Source organism: Notamacropus eugenii, chromosome 3 (genome assembly GCF_028372415.1).
Source record: "Notamacropus eugenii isolate mMacEug1 chromosome 3, mMacEug1.pri_v2, whole genome shotgun sequence".
NCBI classification, from domain to species: Eukaryota; Metazoa; Chordata; class Mammalia; order Diprotodontia; family Macropodidae; genus Notamacropus; species Notamacropus eugenii.
In genome coordinates this window covers 463624599-463643980 of record NC_092874.1, presented here as the reverse complement: position 1 = coordinate 463643980, position 19382 = coordinate 463624599, and the positions used below count along the sequence as shown (strand labels likewise).

At 43.3% G+C, this 19382-nt stretch overlaps 1 protein-coding gene across 5 annotated transcripts in view; it reads right to left on the bottom strand.

The window, feature by feature from the left end:
* FHIT (fragile histidine triad diadenosine triphosphatase) overlaps window positions 1-18899 on the bottom strand; it is a 1742479-nt gene extending 1723580 nt beyond the window's left edge. For 3 of the 5 annotated variants that reach the window (XM_072598793.1, XM_072598791.1, XM_072598794.1), the window contains exons 1-2: window positions 18803-18888; window positions 8745-8848 (exon numbers count right to left, since the gene is read on the bottom strand). The gene's annotated coding sequence lies outside the window, so the exon portion shown is untranslated. Of the gene's footprint in view, window positions 1-8744; window positions 8849-18802 lie in introns of all 5 variants that reach the window. The other 2 variants (XM_072598790.1, XM_072598792.1) reach the window with 1 other exon arrangement.
* Between the last annotated feature and the right edge of the window lie 483 nt (window positions 18900-19382).

Below are 19382 nucleotides of genomic sequence, written 5' to 3'. Positions count from 1 at the left end.
GGAGGCAGCTTAGTATAGTGGAGAGACAAACTGAATAAGGACCACTGAACCAGAGATCTGGGTTCAGATCCCAGATATGGCACATACTGCCTGAAAATTCTGGGAAGGTATTAACTCTCTTAGGGCTCCAAACAAGTCTCCAAGCTGTAAGTTCCAGAAGTCTTACCTGTATTGGTTAGCAGAGTTTTCTTTCTCAAGGAAATCCCAGGCCCAGTTCCTAACTCTATTCAGAGACCAGACCCAATCCCCACAGGCAGGAGGGATAAGGACACAGATTTCTAGCTCAAAGGAAGGGAAAGGAAGAAGGACTCATTAAGCATCTACTAAGTGTCGGGTCAATAACCAAATACAACTAGAGCTACTGCCTCTCCATCTTTGGGAACCTCATTTCCCCAGGGCCAGGTACCAACTATGTGCAAGGAACTAAAGCACTTTGCGTAGGAGAAAACTCTTCCCATACTCACACACACACACTTTCTCTACAGTACTCTGAATGCACTTCACCACCCAAATCCAAAACCCATGAAACTTCAGAGCCAGAAATTGAACTCAGCCACCTCATGTTATGGTTGAGAAAAGAAAAGCCTCTAGTAAGGGAATCATTTATCCATATTCACACAAGTTAACATCATTTCCAGCTCTAAATCTATAACCCTATGAACTTGGGCTAGAGACAGTTAATCCAAGGCCATCTTGTCAGAGATGCCAAGAAAGAGCTTCCTCTGATGGGTGGGAGGTTTGACTCAACGACTCCTAAGGGTTCTTCAAGAGCATTAAGATGAGGTTTTGAATCATAGGGGCATAAGATCATAGAGTTAGAGCCAGAGAGGTCCTCAGAGATCATCTAGTGCAACCTCTCATTTTTACAGTTGAGTAAACTGAGTCAAAGAAAACATGACTTGCCAAAGGCCACAGGTGTAGAATTTATACCCAGGTCTCTGACTCCATGAACTTTCCACTAAAGGAAAGAATCTTGGACTGAGGAATTGTCAGAAGTCTAATTCTGACATTCTCTGTGTGACTCTAAACAAGTCACAGTTTCTCTGGGCCTCAGTTAATAGCTACAAAATCACACGGATGGATTATTAGCTATGTGACCCTGGGCAAGTCATACGCTCTCTGAGCTTCAGTTTCCTCATGTGTAAAATCGAGGTCATCCCTATAACAACTACTTCACAGACTTATAGGATCAAACAGAATATCAACACATTTCAAAGGTTTTTGCCACCCCTTGAATCATTATACAAACCATGGCTATTATGACAATTATTATCAATGATCAGCTATTATGGTCATTACTTTTAATAGGACCATAAATTTAGAGCTAGATGAAACTTTAAGGGTAATTAAGTTCAAGTTCTTAATTTGACAGAAGAGGAAACTGAGGCAAAAAAGAAGTGCGGTGTCAGGAAGTAGGGTGACTTGCCTTAAGGCACACAGGTAATCAGTGGTAAATCCCAGTATTCAACCCTACACCTTTTGACTTCAAATCCCATGTTCCTTCCATCCTGAATGCTCTACAAGGAAGGTTTGTGCCTTCCTACATTGCAGCTGGAGCTTTCTAGTAGAACAGGAATGACCAGTAGAAATGACCAAGAGGCAGATTTGTCACAGAATCATGGACGATTAGAATTGGAAGGGACTGAAGACAGTCTGATCCAACTGGGACCTGAGGGAATATCTTCTCCATGATACATCTGACAAGTAGAGATCCAGTCATTGTTTGAAATCCATTTAGACTGGAAGCAAAGACAAGGTTTTGAACAATTTGAGGTGCCCAAAGGCAGAATATATTGGCTGCCGCAGCAGGTTCCATCTCATTACAGGTGCTCAAGCACAGGATGGACACTTGTTGGGTATATAGTAGAGCTATGAGTTGTACTAGATGGCTGGTGAGGTCCCTTATAGCTCTGACAGTCTGGGATTCATTCTGCGAGCTTTCAAATTAGGAGCTAGAGTTGATGTTTATCCAAACTGAAAGGCTGTGTCCCACATTGTGAGGAGAGGGGGTGAGATGGGAGGACAAACCAGGAAGAGGCACCAAAAAAGACCGATCTGCCACACATAATTCTCTTTATGTACTCCAGACAGTTGTCAAGACACCAACACATGGGGACAGTCTAATTGGATTTGAAAAAATGCAACTGCAGTGGCAGCTGGGCCAGAGAACTCAAAAACACAGCTGCTTGTGCCATTGCTTACCTAGTTCAGTGCAGCCTGGTTTGACTGCACATCCGTGGGCTTAATATAAGCCAGGAAGGAGGAGAGTTTTTAGTGAGCTTCCAAGTACCATATGTGATAACAAGCCTATATTGCATTAGCTGTTCCCAAAAGACTGGTAGAGATGACCCATGAGATCTTGGAGATCCCCATGGTTCTTCTCTGCCTTTCCTCCACTGCTAGACTGTAGAGAAACAATGACAAAATCAAAGTGACATCTCTTGAGGAGTTAATAACTCAAATTTAACCCTAATATTTTATTGAATATCAAAACAGAAGAAAGAATTTCATTGTTTTTTTTCCTCTTTAAAACTAAATTAGGGCAGCAAGGTGGCACAGTGGATACAGCCTGGATCTGGAGTCAGGAAGACCCAAGCTCAAATCTGGTCTCAGATACTTGACACTTACTAGTTGTGTGACCCTGGGCAAGTCACTTAACCTTGATTGCCTTGCAAAAAAAAAAAGAAAAGAAAAACTAAATGGACAGCAATCATCAGAAGTCAAATGAAAATAAAACTATGGTAAAGATGTATGTATTTCCTAGAAAATTTGTTTTACAGAAATACAGTATCACTGTGGGTGCTTTTTAATAAACAAATCAAGTTTTCGTATTATCATACTGAGAAAACCTCATATTCTTTTAAATACATCTGTTACATGTAGGAATCTATCATCTTGTTTGAAATGCCTGTGTCTTAGATATTTAATAAAATGGATATACTCTTGGCAGGGGGAGCATGACACAGAGTCCTCCATCCCTTCATTCTCACTCTCAACCTGTCTTCCTAATGCTAGTTCTGGGACTTCCAGAGAGGCACTACCACTAAGGAGCCATGACTCAAATTTTTTCAGAATCCTAGAGGCAAATCAGTTGTAGAGGAAACACATTCCTCCTACTCAGCATCATAATTTCTAAGCTCCCAGTGGTGTGTTTCCCATTTATACAAAACCATTCACCGTGATAATATTGACTCAACTATATAAAACATTTACTAAACAATACGTCAAAAGCAATAATGGCTTCATTACTCAATAACATGCAAATGCAGGAATATACAGAACAGTCTCTCCATAAACCTGGGTCGTACTTACCTACCAATGCACACTGACCATAATGGAGAATGCGTATACTCAGAAACCTAACAGGAAAGCATGCGAATGATGCAACCTGCAGGAACTCACTACTTTGTCCCGCAGGCCTAGTTTGGTCTCTTCTACATGAAGCCACTTCTCTGCTAATTGTTCCCCTTCCAGTCCTTCTCTTTATCCTATTGGGCAATGCCACTCTTCTGCCCTTGAGCTCTCTTCCCTCAGAGCCACCCTCAGCAGGATACTGAAAATTCTTAAACCTTTTCAAGGACAAGAAGTTCCCTCCCAGGATAGAAAACTGCGAAGCTCCTCAGGCTAGCTCCTTAAAAAATGCACACAAATTCAGCAAACTCAAATGAACAGGTTTTTCCAATCACATCTCAGCTTATAATTAAAGCAAAGCAGAGCTCACAAGAAAATACCCTGGGTTGGGTCTCTGGACAATGCAGACAAGCCCAACCAATTCTTTACTCAACAGGATTCTACCTTCCAGCCTCTTCTTATGGCAAAAAAAGAGCTTACAGCAAAAGAGATGCAAAGTGTATCTTTTCTTCCTTCTCAAAACAGAGAGGGCAATGGAAAGCAATCAGACACCTCTGAGAAGTGTCACCTCTCTCCATCTAGAGATGACAATGGAGGACAATAACTCAAAAACAGAAAAAATTCAACTCTCTTTTAAAGAGCTTCCCAGTCACTGCTTTAGCCAATCACCAAAACAATGCTGCTCACCCAAACAGCCGGCTCCCAGCACAGCACCTGATATCTTCCTGTCAGATAACTCTCCCACTGCTTTCTACATACCCAACTACTTCCACGCTGAGTCTCCACTACCCTCAGTCAGGGCCTTCAGGGGATCAGAGGTCACCTTTGCCTTATGGCTTAAATTTTTAAAAATCCACTTTTATTTTAGTTGTAAACACAGCAATCCTAATTGAATCTCTTCCTCCCCCCTCCATGGTTTACAGTTACTTGATTTACCACTTGCCTGCAACCTATCAAATTCTAAAAAAACAAAAAACAAACAAATAAACAAACAGTTGCCTGCAAACGAGCTGAAGGATCACCATAGGCTGGGGCCTTCAAAAAAGTGCTCTCAGGACATTCATCTAAAGGATGACCCTCCATCTGGTCCTCCTAACAATCTATGTCTCTTCTTCACATTTTGTCTGAGATTACAGTAGTTCTTCACAGATAGACTTCATCCGTTTTTCAAATAAACAAAGTTTCTTGTTCTGCCCCTTTCAGCAGCCAATCTGTTCACATAGGAAAGGGGCAGTATGTTACATATATAATGAATCATTTATTAAGAATACTTCTGGCTATAATCCAGTAGAGTGAGTCTAATCTAGAATTCTCTCCGAGGGGGTTATTACCACAAATGATAGAAAGATTTCATTGTAACATGTTCAATTCCAGGGTATGGATCTTCAGAATGCTGGTGTAATGAGAATTCAGCATATTAAAAATACAAGTTAGAGTATAAATTATTGAATTTAACAACCATCAACAAACTCAAACATTTCAATGTACAAGAAACAAAAAAAGAGGATTTTATATGAAACCTTGAACTTTTGTTACATACTATAGCTGATTTTCAAGAATTTAGTTATCATTACTTGAAAGGGAATCTTTTGTAATAGAAGGCTGTCCCCCAGAGTTTGAAAAACTGCATACCTCCAACACCTGCTGGATATGTGATCTTGTGGCAGTCGTAATTTCTCAGAAAACTCTTCCAAACTATCAAGTAGAGGACAAGAGGGGCAGCTAGGTGGTGCAGTGGACAGAATACCAGTGCAGGAGTTAGGAGGACCTGAGTTCATATCTCACCTCAGACATTTGACACTCACTAGCTGTGTGACCTTGAGCAAGTCACTTAACCCCACTTGCCTCATCCTGGTCATCTCCAGTCATGCCAATAAATATCTGGTCACTGGATTCAGATGGCTCTGGAGGAGAAGTGAGGCTGGTGACCTGCACAGCCCTCCTTCACTCAAAAACAAAGTCAAGTGCAAGTCATGCCATCATTTCTCTGATGGCATGGTCTTCTTCAGCAACGAAGGACGAACACACACCCAAACCACAGAGGACAATAGATGATTTATACTGTTAGAGAGAGTTTCCTCACCAGGAGTAAAGAATGCCCAGATCACAGGGCTGAGTCAAAATGTAAAGTCATTCAATTAATGCTCATTGTGATCACAAGTTTAGAAGGAGAAGATTTTAATTCTAAGTATTTCCTAGCACATAAAAAATCAACAAAGATTTATTAAGAACCCAGTAAGGGTCAGGTACTGTGCTTAATGCTGGCCAGGATAAAAAGACGAAAATAAAATGATCCCTGCCCCCAAGTTACTTACATTCCACTTGTGGATCCTAATGGAAGACACAGACATACTCTCTCAATATTCTTGCCAATTCATTTAACAAATACTTATTGGGCATTGAACACATATGAAGGGCATTATTTCTCTTAAATAAGAGGTCCAGACTCTTTTCCCTCTGGAGCTGACAGACAGCAGGTAAGCTTCCTGTAGCTTATTATGGTGACCATAGCACCAGAGAGATTCAACATGAGAAATGAATTTGTTGGTTTTTGTTGTTCAATTGTTTTTTTCAGTTGTGTCCATCTCTTTTTGACCCCAATGGAGGTTTTTTTGGAAAAGATGCTGGGGTGATTCACCATTTTCTTCTCCAAATGGAATAAAGTGACTTATCCAGCATCATACAGACATCAAACATCTGAGGCTGGATTTAAACTCAGGTCTTCCTGACTCCGGAGGTTGGCAATCTATCCACTCCATCACCTAACTTAAAGACTCTCTATTCCAATTACCCCCTGATGAAGATGAGGAAAATAATGTCCCAAATGGTTAAATGGAAAATCCAAGGTCACAGAATCGAGTAATAGCAGTCCCCTGGTTCCTAATCTAAATGTTCTTTCCACTGTGTTATCCTGACTTCTTACCATGAGCTTTCTTTGCCCTAACTCCTCTCCCCTGATATCATCAAATTAAGAAAGTTAAAAGGGACAGAGATAGTAATGGCAGCCTAGGAGTGCCCTCTCCCTCTGCCTCCTCCTCTTGCTGGCTGAGGAGAGACACATATGTGCCCACGACGAAGAACCTTCTTTGGGCAGCAACCTCTTAAGGGTAGAAAGGTACAATAGAGGGAGAGAAGAAGCACTGGGAGAGAATGTGGCACAGCCTAGGAGGGCCATGTTCCATTTCCTCATCAACTTGGAACAATCATATGACAGTGGTCCTGCTGCAAGGGAGGAGTGATTTGGGGTCAGCTCCCATAGCCAGTCAACATTAACACAACATGGTCTTCCAACTAAACCAACTAAATCTACAAATAACTCAGGCCCTGCATGTCTCCATGCAAATTATTGTTGTTGTCTGTGTACTAGCTACAAAGAATTTGACACTTTTCCGGAGAGAATTCCTAATAAAAAGAGATTGGAGGAGGATGGGGGTGTCCAATTAAAAATGCATTCGTGTTATGTAATCCTTGAAATAAAACTGTTGTTTACTCTGCTTTGATATTCAAGCTTTTCTTTGATGACAAACATTAATATTCATAATTTTCTGATGTTAGACTAATGAGAATCTTAAGTGTTTATGAGAAGTCATTTAAATATTATAGTTCTGAGATTAGTTTGTTTTCTCATTTATGTCCCTCCAAGTTTAACCAAAATCAACTCTTTGTACTATAACTTTCTATCTGCATTTTCAGAGAACTTGACATAGATTCAAACCATGTCCTATGAATTTATTTCATGCTTCAAATGACAATTAGGAGGTACCATGGAAATAGTACAATGCTGCCATATTGCAGTCATTGTTCTTTAAAGGGAAAAAACAGACTAAGTACACAAAGGTGGCATACCTGGACATCTTACCTATGGGGCACAGACTGATTGATCAGCAAGAAATAAATGGGTCTTCAGGTCAAGCCAACCTTGAAGGAGTTCCTATTAACAATATAGTTTGGGCCATGAGAGAAGGCTGCCCTGAGTTCTTGAAGACCATTCCAGCTTGGAATCCACAAGCTAGAAAGCCATTAGAGGTGAAGTGAGAGGAATGTTAGATAATGGAATATATGGGGGAAGACAACATGCAGACATAGAAGTAAATAGGTACAAAATAAGGAAACGGCATTTAAAAGAGCTTTGAAGGAAACCAAGGAGTCTAAGAAAAAGGAGAGTATTCCAAGCTTAGGGATTAGTCAGTGAAAAGTTATGGGGAGCGGACAGGAGATGAAATATCCCATGAGGAAAAGGAAGAAGGCCAGGATCATAAAATGGGCAGGATCATAAAATGAATGATGGAGATAGATGTATCAGAAGGATGGAAAGGTAGTGCGGAGCCAGGCTGTGAACGGCTCTCAAGGATTTTACATTGGGTTGGGGGGATTGGGAGAAAAACATGTAAATATTATGTGCATTTACAATACAATGGGCATCTACAATAAGTAAATATAAAATGAATCTACAGTATGAAACCACTGGGGTGGATGGGTCCTGCCACTCTCTAGGGATTAAATCTGTTGTCCCATTCCTTGGCATTCCTTCTGATCCTAAATTCGGAGCTAAGTCTCAGAGCAATCAATCCATCCCTGTCACCGATAGGATCAGTCTACTGTTATTGTTTGATGGTTAAATCATTGTGTCTCACTTGGTCTCCAGAATATCCAGCTGTTTTATGCTGTTTTATCCGCTGGAGAGACCACCATGAGTCCTTTTTTTTCTTTTTTTTTTTTAATACTGAGGACATAGGAGGCATGGTTTGGTCCAGCACATAATAAAAATTCCATTCTCATCACATACTACAAACTTCAGTGATTAAAGTACTGCAAACCATACTCCCTCCCAATCTGTGGCCAACTAAAATATGCGTACATTAAGCCCTCATCAGGGAGTCCCGGCGCTTCAACATTATCTATGATAGGTTTTAGCTCAAAAAGCACTGGGTCCAAGAAAATGCAAGATCTACTGAAACTTAATGGTAATCTGGCTGTTAATAAAAAGAGGCAAATCCATAACAAGAGATACTAATAAACATGTATAAAAAAAGTCTCAGTGAGTTTATAAATTTCAGAATTCATCAACATATTCCTAGTTGCTTTTTGCAAGCATAGTCTTTCAGATTTGGGTTTTTTCATTCCCACTTATTTAGCATGAAAGAGATTTCTTGCATGCCCATAAAATACCTTTAAAACTGTATTAAACCTCCAAGCAAAAGTCTCCAGTGATCTCTCTCTCTGGATCTAACACAGAAGGAAAATAAAGCTACCACACTGTGAAATGACCTCCCGGTGAGTAAGGCAGTCCAGGAAATAGGAGAAAAAAATAGAATTGTGATGCCAAGCAATATAAATTCAGGCCAAGAACACACTTGGACACAGGATATAAGGTTTTAAATATACATACTTACATATATCCATCTATACTGAAGCATGGGCCACGTTTTCTTTCCACAGCAGGGGTAAGGAGAGGTGTTTTAAAGGTTTAAGAGAACATGAAATGCCCAAAATGCCCCTGAAATGAAGCAAATCAAATTTGCTTAATTATTATACCCAGAAATGGAGGAAGAGAAAGGAGGAGGGGGGAAGAGCCTTGTGAAAAGTAAGAACGATATCTTTAACAGGATGCCTGTTGGGAAGGTCTTTGTTTCAGAGACTTCTAAAGTGGAATTTAACAAGTCTGTTAAAGGCAAGGATGGTTCTATTGTTTGATCTCAAGAACTATTTAAACCTCTTCAAGAAGGCTGGGTCCCTTCCAGCAGATAACTTCATTTCTCTGGAAACTAGGATGGGGGGAGGGGTTGTGATTGTGTTTGTGTGTTTTTTGTTAATGCTTTTAAATTATATGTGGAGAAGTGAGCAGAGATAAATGTAATCTTTAAAAAAAAAAAACATAAGGTAAAGACTGACTCGAGTTGACTCAGGGCCCTGGTAGCTAGCCTTAAAGCCCGTTCAGGTAAACCACTGAAGGAACTTTTCAATGTTCCCCCAGAGTTCTGGCAGTGTGCTGCAGTGAAAAGAGCCCCCCACCTGGAATCTAAAGAGGCTGTGTCTCTTACTCCTTATGGGACCTTGAACAAATAAACTTTAACCTGGCAGGGCTTCATTTGCAAAATGAAGGAATTGACTCTATGTGACCTTGTCCAAGTCAATTAACTTCCTTGGGTCTCAGTTTCTGCACCTATAAAATGGGGAAGAGGGTTGACTAGATGATTTCTGAGCTCCCTTTCTGTCTCTAGACCTGTGATCCTATGATCCTATGCTCACCCAAGGCATCTCTATAGCTTTTCAGGAATGATGCAGAGTAGCCCTATGAGGTCCCTTCCCTTCCTGCTGTGAGGTTCCATGACTGCTTCCACCTGCCCAGGTACAGAATGCTTTGACAATCTCGGGTAAGTTCCAATTCCCAGCTACTACTTAGCCCTCCCCAAGGCCAATAACCAACCATTACCTTGACCCTTTCTCTTCTGTATCTTACTCATGGCCTACAGAATTTATTCCATATTAGTTCATTGATTAGAAAACCACCCATCCACATCCAAACAACATACAAAAGAAGTAATCATGAACAAGTTAGATGGACAGATTTCAATCAGGAAAAAAAAGTTGATGCAAATTCCTACTCTTAAAAATAGACATTATAGGGTATTTTAAGGCTACCAGATTTTCCCGTCTAATCTAAGGAGACACATTTGCATCGGCTGGCATATATTTTTATATCCATGCTGCTTAAATTTACATACTGGAGTTCTAAACCTTACACACATACAGTAAATAAAATATTAATAGGTCATAATGATGTTGGAAGAGTGCATAGCATCAGTTTTCATGCATAGGTCTTCTGAATCATAGGTGGAAGGGGCTTCCAAGGTCATCTAAGCCAAACCCCTCATTTTGAGATGAGAACTCAGAATGAGAGGTTAAATGTCTTGCCCAAAGTCATATGGGAAGCAAGTAGATGACAGATTTAGAAAGGGAAGAGACCTTATCATCCAGCCTAATCATTCCTTATAACAAAGAAGCATACAAAGGAAAATGAATCCACATAGGAAACACGTTCAGGGTCAACATCGAACCCAGGGCCACTGGTTTCCAAATCTCACCCTCTTTCCCCCTGTTCCACAGAAGATAGGTTGTATACACACAATTACCTCAATTTTGCAAATGGTGACTTGCAGAAACGAATTCACTTATTCAAGGTCACCCAGGTAGCAGAACTAAGTCTTCTAACTCCATTGACTAATAATGGGCAAAGAATCCAAAGGGCCTTAGATATAATTCAGTCTAGCCCTTAACCCACCTTAAATTCAGTTCAACTCAACAGGCACTAATTAAATACCTATTATATAAGAGAGGCAACATGGAGAAGGGATTAGTGAGTGGGCCTGAAGCCAAGAAGACCCAAATTCAAGAACTACTTCTGACACATGCTGGCCATTTGGCTCTGGGCCAGTTATTTCTTCACCTTTCTAGGCAATTCTCTAAGATTTTATATTCCAGAGAGGGTGATATTTAGCATTGGTAGAGGTCCTTTCCTCACTGGAAGTTCCTTATATCAATGAAAGCATAGGCACAATTCCTATTCCTGTCTCTGAGAATTTGCTAATTAAATGCATCCTATGGTAGGTCTTTTTTTTGTTTTAAATAGCATTTTATATTTTCCAATTGGTAGGTTATTTTGTAAAGTCAGTAATTGTCAACTCCATTAAGTCTGTTCAGTAAATCTGAGTTTTCACATTTGAGTTTATTATGGGGAGGGAGGGTGTCATAGAACACTGCCCTTGGAGGCCGGAGGACCAAGTTTCGCCTCTGATACTTCCACAGTGGTCACAGCCTCACTGAAGGTCAGTTTCTCTATCTACAAAAGGAGACTAATAATACCTGCGTGCCATTATCACAGAGCAGCTGCTGGACTCAAATGAGAAAACATGGAATGCACCTGGTAAACCTTCCAGCATTATTACAAATGTCAGCCATTATTATTATTACTTTAGAACAGGGAACAACTACCCAACATATTGAAATCAATCTCCCACATCCCGCAGGACACAGATATTGGAACGGCCAAAGAGACAAAAAGCCCTTGAAGGCCAAGGGAGAGAATGACCTCCAAGAATCACGAGCTTTAAGAGCTCAAGGATTTTCTTCACATCATGGATGATAAAGGAGAAATAACCTATAACAGCTCAAATTTAAAGGCTTCAGTTCTGGATTAAAAGAGAAAATTGGGGATGAAGGTGCTTTATCTGGACAATGAAGGTATTGGGCTGGATAATCTTTAGGGTCCTTTCCAGCCCTAATATTCTAAGTAAAGACACGTGGGTGGGAGCCCAAGAGCCCTGATGAATGCTCACTCGGGTTCATTAGTCTGTCTTCTGGTTGCTTGACCTTAGACAACACAGACTAAAATCTGCCTCTCCCAAGCATGGCTTGTGAACTGCCCCCAGGACCATTTAGCCAGAGATGCACACAGTTATTACTCTATTATGCAATTATGCAGAAATAATCTCTTCTGTAGGAGAGCGGAGGATCATTTAATTATCTCTGCGTACACAAAAGCAGCTCTGTTAATGTCCTACCAAGTGCAGTTGCTGCAGAAATTGCACTGAATTTGGAGTCGAATGGCCTGGATTTGAATCTTGGTTTAGCCACAAAGTGCTGTGTGACCTAGTCAAATAATTCAACCCCTTTCAACTTCGGTGCCTCTCTGGAAAAAGAAGGGAGTAAAAGGAGAGAAGAGATGGCCTGTGAGATCCCTTCAACCCTAAATCTATTGTCTGAGGACAGGATGGCATCTGAATGGGCAATCACCTGAACCTATGATCTCAGGTTTTTATCTTGGAGACTTATTTTATCCTTCAATTGGGATTTTTCCATTTAGGAATCCAGACTCAGTACCAGGCCTTGGTCCTAGAATCACAGATTATGAGAGTTGAAAAGGCCAGTCCCATCCACACTACAACATCCTGCCTAAAGAACGTCCAGTCCCCACTTGAAGACCTTCAAGGAGCGGGAGCCTCTCAAACACAGTCCTCCCACTTTTGGAAAGTCGGAATTGTTCTTTCCTGACATCAAGCCAAAACATCCTCTTAGCAATGGCCTCCCTGCTCCTAGTTTGGCCCTCAAGGTGACCCCCTACTCCATGCTTTAAAGACAAATATTACTTCCTCCACCCCCTCCAGTCTTTTGTTCTGAAGGCTAAATATGACTAGGTCTTTCCATTCAATTCAATTCAACCACCATTGATGAAGCACCTGCAATAGGCTGGCCCTGTGCTAAGTGCAAGGGACACAAAAAGAGGTAACAGAAAGTCCCTCCGTCAAGGAGCTCACAGTCCAAAGAGGGCTACCATAAGCAAACAGAAGGACACAGGGTCTTTCACCATCCCAGCTACTTCTCAGAACACTCTGTAGTTTGTCCATATTCTTCTTAAACCATGATACCTAGAAGTCAAAAAGCATTTATTAATCACCTACTGTGTGCCAGGCATTGTGCTAAGCGCTCAGGATACAGAAGTGAGGAGGGGAAGTCTCTGCATACAAGGACAAATACCACACAAAGTGAGTACAAAGAAGAAAAATACAGGATGAAACAGAGAAAGGGAAACAGAGGACAGGCACTAAGATTAAACAGGAATAGAAAACGTTTCTTGCAGAAGGTAGGAATTTAGCCAAGCCTTGAAGGAAGCCATGGAAACAAGGAGGAGATAAGGAGGGAGAGCATTCCAGGCATGGGACAACAGCCAGTGGAAATAGTGGGAGATGGGAGATGGAGGATCTCATGAGAAGGTTTGTTGGGGGGGGATCTCTACCTGAAGTCTAACAGGGGCTATGTATGGGTTGCTGGAAGTGATGCCCCTATTAAAACAGCCCAGGATCATGTTATCTTCTGTAGCTGGCACATCCCACTGCTGGAGCAATAGGTTTAGAAGGGGGAGAGGCCCCATAATGTCCTCCAATCCATTCCCCTCAGTATACAGCTGGGGAATTTGGAAGACACTGGACTTCCATGCATGCATGTATATCTAACATCTGGTCATCAGTATAGTAGAATCACAAATTTAGAGAGGGAAGGGACATTAGAGGTCAAAACCCCCTCATCTTATAGAAGCAAAGGTCAAGTGACTTGACCAGTCACACAGCTATGAAGTATGTGAGTGGAGCTTGAACACAGGTCTTCCGCACTCTAAGTCCAGCATCCTATCCATTCTTGCCATGCTGCCTCTCAAATCAGGTGAGAACAGACAAGGCAAATCCCCGGAGATGTAAGGCTGTAAGTACTTTCCAAGAACCGAAGTCAGTCTCGGAAAAGAGCAGAGTTGCTCTGGGCAACAGAAAGAAAGGAAGGCCAGGCGTGGTCCAACCTAGCCAGGAAAACAGACCTGCAAGGACACAGCTGCAGGGAGGAAAGGGAAAGCAAGCACACAAGGAACTCCAAAGCCAATGGAGTCCTCTCCTCCAGTCGCAGACACCAGTAGAACAGCTCAAGTAAAAATGGAACATTTATTCCCAGCAGGCTGAGAAGCCAAAACACAGCCAGGAGCTGCAGACCTCCCAGAGGCTGCCAGAAACCAAGCTGCAGAATCTCAAACCTCTGAAGGAGAAGGAAGGGGCCTCTGAGGCCATGTAGTCCAACCCATACACACCTGATGGAGAAGCCCTTCTGCAAAAAGAAATCATCCAGCCTTAAGGGGAATACCTTCAAGGACAGGGAACTCACTATCATGGAGGAAGGCCATCCCACTTTGGGAGACCTCTATAGTTGGGAAGGCTTTCCGGGAATTAAGCCTCTTTGTAAAGTCCCCCTCCTGCTCCTGGTTCTGCCCTTGGCAGTTTATTATTAATATATCTCCCCCCCTTCCCGTTTTCTCTTCTCTGGGATCAGTTTCTTTGATCCATCTTCACAGGAAGGCAGAGCATTATCCTGGAGGCCCTCTCCATCTGACCAATGTCCTTCTGAAAATGTCATTCCACAAACTAATCACCATATTGTAAATGAAGGGTCCATGAACTTTGCTTTTTTATTTTGAGAACTGTTTCAATATAATTGGTTTTCTCCGTAATCTAATTATTTTGTTTTATGCTGGAGTCAATCAATCAACATTTATTAAGCACCTAATATGTGCCAGGTTTGGCAGCTAGGTAGCGTAGTGGATAAAGTGTTGGGCTTGGCGTCATTTTGGAAGATTCATTTTCCTGAGTTCAAATCTGGCCTCAGACACTTATTATTAGCTGTGTGATCCTGGGCAAATCACTTAACCCCATTTGCCTGTTTCCTCATCTGTAAAATGAACTGGAGAAGGAAATGGCACACCACTCCAGTATCTTTGCCAAGGAAAACCCCAGATGGGGTCATGGAGTCAGACAAGACTGAAAAACAACTAAACAACAACAAATGTGCTAAACACTGCGCCAAGCACAAAGCCAGGTACAACTGAGTTTAAATCCCATCTCAGACACTTAGTCCTGTATGAGCCGGGGTAAGTCACCTAACCTCTCTCTGTCTCGGTTTCCTCATCTATGAAATGAGGCTAATATAATGAGACCTACACAGGAGAGTTGTTTCAAGGATCAAATAAGACCGTATTTATCAATGCTTAGCACAGTGCCTGAGGGCACATAGGAGTCACTTACTAAATATGTTTGCTTCATTCATTATACGTTTAAGAACACTCTTGGGAAAAGGGCTCCATAGGATTCACCAGATTGCCTGGGGGAGGGGGAGGGTCCAAGGCGGAAAAAAAGGGTGTAAACCCCCACTACAGATGTATGCAGAGCAGGGCAGAAAAGGATCCATGGGGCTGTTACCTCCTTGGCAAAAGACCTGGTGCCTCTTTTAATGCAGCCTAAGCCCACGTTTGCTTTCAAGGCTTGCCTCATCAAACTCAAAATCCTCTAAAGCCTCAAGAGTCCATCTTTTTCAGACAAACTCTGAAGCCATATAGGTGGAACATGGATTTCTTGGACCCCAGAGTAAGACTTTACATTTTTTCTGAAACAGCCTCATGTGAAGAAAAATACATTTGACTGAGGTCGAGGTAACCTGGTCTCTAAGCCTGGCTTTGCTAGAGACTGTGTCCAGTTAGGCAACTTCCTTCCTCTAAATTCAGTAAATTTATCTCTTTATTTGTAAAAAGAGGTAACTGGACCACAGGACACTGTGGTCCCTCCAAGCTCCAAATTCTATGCCAAAGGAACATTTCATAGCAGGTCCTCAACACCCCCCCAATTATACCATATTTTCCTAACAAAAAAATGGGGCATCAGGTCTAAAAAAGGACATTCCTTTTGCAAAATCACAGTAAACTTAATTTCTTTCCTGGAAAATACTGCACAAGGGACCTCTGTACTTATGCTACCAAGAGGACAAAGCTGGGAAAGTGAATCATAGTGAAAGCCACTCCCCAAATCAATGCTTCTTCACCTCTCCTCTGGACCCCTTGGCCAGTCTCAGGAATCCTACGGACCCCTTCTCAGAATCGTGTTTTTAAAGGTATAAAGTAAAAGATACAGGATTACAAAGGAAATCAGTCCACAATTCTACAAGCATTTAAATGCTTGCTTACTATGTGCCAAACGATTATTCTGAAATACAATTATCAAGATATTTAGAAAACAAAACACAAGTTTACAGCCCCCACTCCTGTTAAGAACACTGCCCCAAACTGACCTCAATGGAACAGAGGCGCTACCTGGGGATAGCTACCTACCTACCCCCTGAGCTCCTTATCTTGAGAGCTTTCTTATCTATAAAATGTGAATAATAACATTCCTACAACTTAAGCGCTTTGTAAACCTTAAAACATCACTACAAGCAGTTTCCACATCTGAGCTCTTTCATCTTAAAAATGACCGTTAAAAAAGCCTTTGTCTTCACACCTTAATGTTTCTTTACTTTCTATTCTCAAATTACTTCCTTGTGTTTAAAAAAGTTTCATACAAGCATAGGGTCATAACTTCAAGGTCAAGGGGTCCAATACCTCATTTAACAGATGAGGAAACTGAGGCAGAGAAAGGGTAAGTGATTTAGTCAGGGTGACCTGGCTAGTTGATGCTGTGAGGCAGTATGTGAGCCCAGGTATCTGAGCCCCTATAAAGCCTGGCCATGGCATTCCAGTGCTCAAAAGCCTCCAATGGCTTGCTCTTCTAGCATCAAGTCTCAAGCCCAGGCATTTAAGGTTATCCACAAAGGGGTTCCAACTGATATTCCATTTCCAGCCTCCACACCTTCACAGAAGATTTATTGTTTTTCTCTTCTTAAGCTATAATATAATTACATCATATAATTTATATATTTACACATATTATAATATATAATTATATATTTTATGTAATTATGTACAATTACGTAGGATATAATACATAACATAAGCATTTATACAACACCTACTATGTGCCAGGCATAGTGCAAAGCACTTAGATCCTCACAACAACCCTGCGACGGAGATGCTATTATTCCGTTTCACAGTTGAGGAAACTGAGGCAAACCCAGATGTTGTGACTTGCCCAGTGTCACACAAGGAGCAGGTGTTTGAAGCCAAATTTGAATTCAGGTAATCCTGACTCCCGGAGACCAAGGCTCTGACCTCCTCGGCCTCTTTTAAGTCCCAACTAAAATCCTGCCTTCTACAGGAAACTTCCCCTGAGCCCTTTGAATTCTCGTGTTAATGATTTCCTCTTTATTTATATTGACTATAACTTGCTTTGTATCTATTTCTTTGCATGTGGTCTCTCCCATCAGAACCCTGAAGGCAGGGACTGCCTTTGGCCAGTTTTCATATCCCCAGTGCTTAGCATGTAACAGGCACTTAACAGATGGTTATTGATCTGATTGATAAGGAGAGGGTTGAGACTCAGCCTGGCGCAGAGAAGTTCCAGAGGAGGACACTGTCTACAGATTCAGGCTCAAGCTTTGACATTGCAAAGTCTTAGAGCAAGGGTTCTTAAGTTGGGGTCCAAAGACACATATGGTACCTGGTTTTTGGTTTTCTGTGTTAATGGGAAAATTGATTTTAAGTTAAAATGTATTTTATTTTTTAATTGAAATAAAATATTAAATCTGTGTATGTATGTATGTGCATGCTTATGTGTATGGAAATCTATTTATATAGACTTTATAAGTATGTTAATTTATTTATTAAAGAAATCCTACCCCAGAGGGTTGCCTGGGTCCCTTAGGCAGGACACAGCAGGCAATAAACCCCAAGAAGACCCAAGTAACCCCAGTGTCAGGATGGAAGGGAGGGGGAGGAGGGGGGAGGGGGGAGGGGGGAGGGGGGAGGGGAGGATTAGCCTATACTCTCCCAGTCCAGTCCCGAGAAGCTGTCCACTTGCAGCTGTTTCTGAGCGGGCTGGAGCCAGGACTACAACTCCCAGCAGACACTGCGCGCGGCCATTCAGCAAACGGGCTCCCGAAGCGGAGCTGGGCAAGGAACTACACTTCCCAGCAGGCGTTGCGGCCAGCTTTCAGAAGAAAAGCAGCTCAGGGGCAGGGGAGAGGGGGGCAGTCTGGGCACGGGCACTTCACCGTCAGCTCGAAGACTGCTGCTCCTTCCACACTCTATGTTGGACTCTGACCCAAAAACCTTCGAGGGCCGTCCACCCGGGCTTAGCCTTGTGGGGTGGACGGCCTGCCCTCACCCCCTCCTCCCCATCCAGGGCCGGGCGCTCAGGACGGTGGTGACGTCACCTCAGGAGGCCCACCTGCCCACCTGGGTTCCAAAGGGAACGTGCTGCGGGGCGCGGGGCCTGTGCGTGACCTCACGGGACCCCACTGGGCAGGCCGCGGGAGGTCACGTGCACGACCCCTCCACTTCCGGACCAGCGCCTGGCACACAGTAGGCGCCTACTAAGCGCTTCTTGCCCTAGCTCCAACTTGCCAGACTTACTGGCCTCGAACCTGACCCTCGGTTTCCTCATCCGTCCAGAGGCCCGGATTCTGACCCCTGGGTGCCCCTCTGCCTGGCACACAGCAGGCGCTTAATAATGTGCGGCTGCCCTTGGCTCCAGAGCCGTCCTCCAAACCAGTTCAGATTCCAGGTTGACCTCCCGCAGCGCCGTGCTCCGTACAACGAAGGGGCGGGAAGGTCAGCAGAGGCCAAGCCTGGCCAGGTTTTCCAGGGCCGGGGGCTTCTCCTCCCCTCAGTTTCCCCATCTGTAAAATGGGAGGACCCCTCTGGGGGGGTCCCACGGCCACCAAGCTGCGGCTCCCGTGCCCCCCGCCCGGGGTGGTGCTGGGGGGCAGAGAAAAGCCAGGCCCAGCAGCCCCCCCCGCCCCCCAGGAGTGCGGGGGGAGGGGGGAGGCCCCGCCCCTCACTGAAGGCGGAGAGAAAGGAGACTTGGCAGCTACGCCGCCTCCCCCACCCCGGCCTCCCGGCCTCTCAGCAGGGAGGAAAGGGGGACTACTTGGGTCGGGGGAAGAAGGACCCCCGCGCGCTGGGAGTCCCTGGGGAGCGGCGAGGGAGGCTCACCCGAAGCGAGGAGGGCCGGGGGAAGGTCCAGGGCTCCCAACGCACTCACGCAAGCCCGCTCCTGGCCTACAGGGGGAGCGGGACTACAACTCCCAAGCATCCCTGCGCACGCTGCCCGGAGACTAGCAGGCTGCTGGGCCAATAAGCACATAGGGTGTCTTCGTGTAACCCAATCAGGAGGCACGAATAGGCGGGACTATCAAGAAAAGAAAAAAAAGTCTTGAAGAGGCTGGAGAGAAGTAAAGTAACTGCCTGAAATTCCAGGCTAGGAGAGCGCTGGTTTCGCCCAGCAGGGGGTCTGCAGCAGGTGTGAGGGGCTTACCTGTCCCAGGTTTGATTTGTGGGACCGAGGAGCCCCTGCCTGAGAATAATAGCTATAATAATGATAAATAATTATAAATTGTTATATATACACATATATACACACATATTATATATCAAAGGAGGCAATAATGCGGACACTTACTAGCTGGGTGACCCTGGGCCAGTCTCAACCCCTGACTGCCTCAGTTTCCTCATCTGTAAAATGAGATTAACAATAGCTGTCACAGGGATCAAGTGAGACAGTAATTGTGAAGTG